At 36.0% G+C, this 5,209-nt stretch overlaps 1 pseudogene; it reads left to right on the top strand.

Moving 5' to 3' along the window:
- LOC119595794 overlaps positions 1–4,703 on the top strand; it is a 10,526-nt pseudogene extending 5,823 nt beyond the window's left edge.
- The last annotated feature ends 506 nt before the right edge of the window (positions 4,704–5,209 follow it).

Raw genomic sequence — 5,209 nt, 5'->3', positions numbered from 1 at the left:
AGTTTTGGCCATTTTTTTTTATTCAAAAATTTTTTTACAGGTTTGTAGAAGAAATATTCAACACTTTTGCCAGCATTTTAATTAGTTCTGCTGTTATTTATTATTGGGGGGGGTCTTTTTTATTCTTTACTTCTTTTTTGGCTTTTTAAAATTTACTAGCAGTGGCGGGGGTTCATTTCGTTGTCATTGAGTCAATTTAAAGTTGTTGTTAGATCTTTTTTCTTTTTTTTTAAAATTGGAAAAAAATTGATTCCACTATCTTTTACTTTTTCCATCACATAAAACAAGTCATCTTTAGTTTTAAGTGTCCCTAGTAGGTTTTAAAATTTCGTGGATGTTCGTACTCCTTTGGGAGAGTTCTTTTGTGTTTATGATAGAACAGTTTCAATCTTGACAATGTATTAAAATTTTTTCCCTTTTTTGTCGCAAAATTTTGAATTTTTGGGATTTTTTTTTTTGTAAATTTCTTTTTCAAAGGATTATTTATACCTTTTTTTTTTGGCATTTTTGTTTCAATTTATTTGTTTTTTTCAGATATCCAAGGGGGAATTGTTTTTTCTTTTTGGCGATAGTTTCTTAAGCGGCTTTGCGGATGTTTTCCTTTTTCCCTAATTTTGGGTTTTACTCTTCACATTGATGAGTATTTCAAAATTTTTTTGAAATGAAATTTTGTAATTTTATCAAGAGTTTTTTAGCGAGCTTTTGAGGTTTGGGTTGGACGCTCCATCTTTTTGAGTCTTATTTTAAAGTCGATAGTTGGTAGTTGGTGGTCACTGTTGCAGTCGGCACCAGGTCTTGTTTTGGCATGTTTATGCAACTTATTCACAGTATACCATGATGCAAATACACTGTGATGCAAGTACCATTCATCGTAGAATGTGATGCAAAAACATAGGTTAAAATTCACTTCTGGTGCAAGTAACACATTCCCAGTAACGCTAGGAAGCCAATAGCACACATTCCTAATGGAATATGAGCCAATTGCACACATTCCTAATGCAATATCAACCAATAGCACACATTCCTAAAAGCAAAATGAACCAATAGCACACATTCCTAATGCAATATCAACCAATAGCACACATTCCCATAATAACTAATAACTCACTACGAAACCAATAGTCCACATTCCTGATACAATATGAAACCAGTAGCACAATAACTGAACCTCATCTCACTTCATTTTTTTTTTCTCCCCCCCCTCGCTCTCGCTTCATCGTGAAGATATGGCACAGCGATGATCTTGAAGAAGCAAGACAGCAAACACCTTGACGTGATTCTGGGCGACGGAGAGGCTCACTTCGCTGTCACGCGCTCGACGAACCCCGACGGGCCAGGCGTACCTCGGGTTCTACGTGGAAGGACAGAAGATTCTGTCGCCGCAAGCTCACGGGATCATTGGTAAATTTTATCTTACCTATTATCGTATTCGTTTTTTTGTGTGTGTGTGTTGTCTGTGTGTTTTATTTGTTTAATTCTGTTCTTCGTGCTCTTTATTTTGTTATCTGTATCGTTTTTGCTTATTATTATTTTATTATCATGTTCTTTCTTTTACTTCAAAAGATAGTTTCACGGCAAATCCATGGCTTTATTGGTAATGTTACTTCTCTCCCTCTCTTCTCTATTTTATTGTCGTCCTCATGTTTTCTATCCTTCTATCTTCTTCAAAACACACTGGTGTCGAAAATCCATGACATAACTGCTAATATAATTTCCTCCCTTCGTTCTTTATTTCATTATCGTCTGCATAGTGTAGCGGAATAAAATTTTGGTCGATTTTCCCGTTGTGTTTATTTTTTTTCTCTCCCTGATCCACAGGTCAGTTCAACAACAAGACTATTGAGATTTTACCCACTGAGGCGGCACGTTGTGGTGATGTAAGCAGTAGGTGAGTTTATATGTCAATATTTTTTTTTTTTTCCACAGGGACTTTGATATTAAGCAGTTTATATTTGTTACGTGAATACATAGAATTGTAATAAAGTTTATATTACGTTTGTCTTTCCATTTTACATAAACTCTGTGTCTAAGCTTCCTCAAATCTCCAATGTTGTTCACATAAATGAGTAAAGTTGTAATATTTGTATCATCCTTCCTGCTTTCGCTGTATTCTCCGTCATCATCATTATCCCTCCCATTTTTTTTTATTCTGTGGCTGTACGTCTCCTAAGCGCACTCATACGAGTCAAAATTAATATTTTTGCGCCTTTGAATTTATTCTCAATCTCGTTTCCTCACCGATTTTATACAATTCCAAAATGTTGCTCACTTCAAAGTACAAAATTGTTGTAAGAGTTATTTACATTATCCTTTTATCCTTCCAACATTATCGTTCATTCTTTATCTCCTTTCAAGTTTCTACACCTGCCGCACTTTCATGCAAGTCCCAAACATTGAACCTCCATCTCTTTCTACTCCTCACCCCCCCCCCCCACCATCGCTTTCACATACAAATCCACAACATTTAACCTCAATCTTTTCAACACCCATCCCCCTTAGCGCTGTATTACGAGTCCAAAACTTTTTACCTCTATCTTTTCCACACTCCCATACACTTTCATACAAGCCTATAACATTTCACCTCCTACGCTTCCCTTTCTCCCTTGCCCACACGAATCCAAAACATTTAACCTCCATGCCTTCCTCCTTATCGCTATCTAATAATCTAAATCATTTAACTCCCTTCCCAACACGAATCCAAAATATTTAACCTCCATTTGTTCTATCTCCTTAGCGCTTTCAAGCGAGTCCAAAACATTTAACTTCCTACTACATCTTTTCTCAAATTCTCACATGAATGCAAAACATATAACGCCATCTTTTCTATCTCCTTAGCGCTTTCATTCGAGTGCAGAGACGCAACCCACAAGGAGGATTCGAAACATCCCACGTGTGCGGCGAGCGAGGCAGTCGACACTCGGCCCTCAGCGGAAGGGACGTCGAGTGCATCAACGTCTCAGACATGGGCTCAGGCCTCTTGGATCGACGCAGATACGACCTTCAGTGTCTCGGCTGCGCGGCCAGTCTGACTTAGGACTTGTGAATTAGCAGATCTTGTTAAGACTCCGTGTGTGTGTGTTGCGTCCCAGGACTGCCAGATGCGCGGAAGAATACATACGTCAGAGGAATATCATGAGCTTTAAAAGAAACAACTTAATGTGAATAGAATACTAGAATACTGTGTAGGAAAATGATTTCGGACCATATTTTGCGTAAGAGATATAGTTTTCATAAACACTTGTTGCTATACACCAATATTTCTTTTCTTCTTTGTTTCAAGTATTCTTCTTTGCCACCTCGTCTTCTCTCCTTCGATCCTTCCATTTTCCTCTTTGAATTCTTTTCTTTTTCAACGACTTTGCTTTGGTAAACAGGACAATAGACGAAAATGTATATTATCCAATATGAAGTGAGATGTGTGTGTGTGTGTGTGTGTGTGTGTGTGTGTGTGTGTGTGTGTGTGTGTGTGTGTGTGTGTGTGTGTGTGTGTGTGTGTGTGCGCGTGCGCGCGCGCGCGTGATACGCATGCGTTGCGTATGCATCGGAGAGTGCTTTGTAAAGATGAAAGTTTTTGAGCTTTTCATGACAATCTTAGATTTATAAGTCTTCACTCGTCACTTAATCGTTTTCAACAACCGACATCGACTTTTATTTTGTAATTTAATGTATAATAGGATATAATATAATTAGTAATAAGTAGAGAGTGAATGTTACTGTATCAGTAGAGTGCATATAATACACTACGTCTCAAAAGTCAATTTGTCCTTGACTTCAGTTTGTATTTTTAATTGTGTAACGACGGGAAAAAATTGTCACTAATCTCAAAAGAAATACTAGATCGGTTAACCCCAGGTTCTCGCCCGCTAAAAATGAGGCTAAATGACGCCATATTGTTATACATCGAACGCCAAACCGGCATTAAGGTCTTTTTAAAAGAAATTCTTTTTCTTCTTCATTTTCTTGTCTGATACACGTGAGATCTGTTTAATGCTATTTCTCACTTTTCAATCATATACTTCAAACTACTTTTACTGTATGTTACTAAATAATTATCAGTATAGAATTGTTCGCAATGTATCTAAATCGTCTGTGTGTTAGTCTGTCTCAGCTAATTTCTCCTCAATAGAGATGTTATTTTAAGATGTAAGAAATATTTTAAAAGGTATATAAACTACATGAAGCGACGGTAGACATGAGAAAAGCTGAAATATATAAACGTATTTTCTTAAGCGTGGAACAAGGATGGAACAAGTGATTTATCCGTGATCGTTGTTCCATCATAGTTACCACTATGCGATGACGGAGCCTAAGTTTCGGATTAAGATATCTGTAACTTATTCATTAACCATAACAGTGTATGTACTTTTTTCAAATCTATCACATATATTACAATATTATATAAATTCCCACACCAGGATCTACAGGTAATCAGTGATGACAAACTCCAATCAACGCCGAAGTCATGGCTCAAACGTCGCATTCGTATCATTTGCGGCCGTGGTGCACTGTACCGTACATTGAGATCCCTACAAGATGGCCGCCACTATTTCTTCGGCTTCATTTTTTGAACTTGGAACCCGATCCAGTCGTTGTTTTGACATCAGTGGATTCAGCTTAAGGTGTAAAATTTATCCTAAATATTAACTCGTGTACAGTATACATTTCTTGGGTTTCATAACAATAAACCATAAAGAAAGAGTGTAGTTTGTATTTTATATTCCATTGCCATCCAATAGTTCAGAGAAACGAGAGAATAAGATTTTTTTTATTTCTATTAAAAGAAAATGCAAATGAAACAATAAGAAACAGAAAACGAAGGTAGGTAATAGATTTACTAATAGAATTAAGTTAAAGTAAAATAAGTAATTTAGAAAAAAGAATCTAAAAGAAGTCATCTAACCTTTTCATTTGATGTGTATTCTTACATTTTCTCGTCTTCAAAGCTACGTTTTTTTTTCTCTCTACATATGTAAAATAAGTAAATAAACTCAAACTGAAATGTGAGCACTTCTTTTAAATTATGTAATAATAATGCATACAAACCCTACGACGAAGAAAGTAAAGATCATGACCACATTATGTGGTAATATATCGGTACTTAATTACTTTGTTATATTTATTTCCATGCCAGACGATACGATTAATGCCATTTGCAATATGTGATCAAAGTTGGAAGCTTAAAGATCCTTTACGTAAATTTATTTTAATA

Source organism: Penaeus monodon, chromosome 36 (assembly GCF_015228065.2).
Source record: "Penaeus monodon isolate SGIC_2016 chromosome 36, NSTDA_Pmon_1, whole genome shotgun sequence".
Classification (NCBI taxonomy): Eukaryota; Metazoa; Arthropoda; class Malacostraca; order Decapoda; family Penaeidae; genus Penaeus; species Penaeus monodon.
The sequence above is the reverse complement of the archived record's forward strand: the minus strand, read 5'-3'. Positions and strand labels throughout refer to the sequence as shown.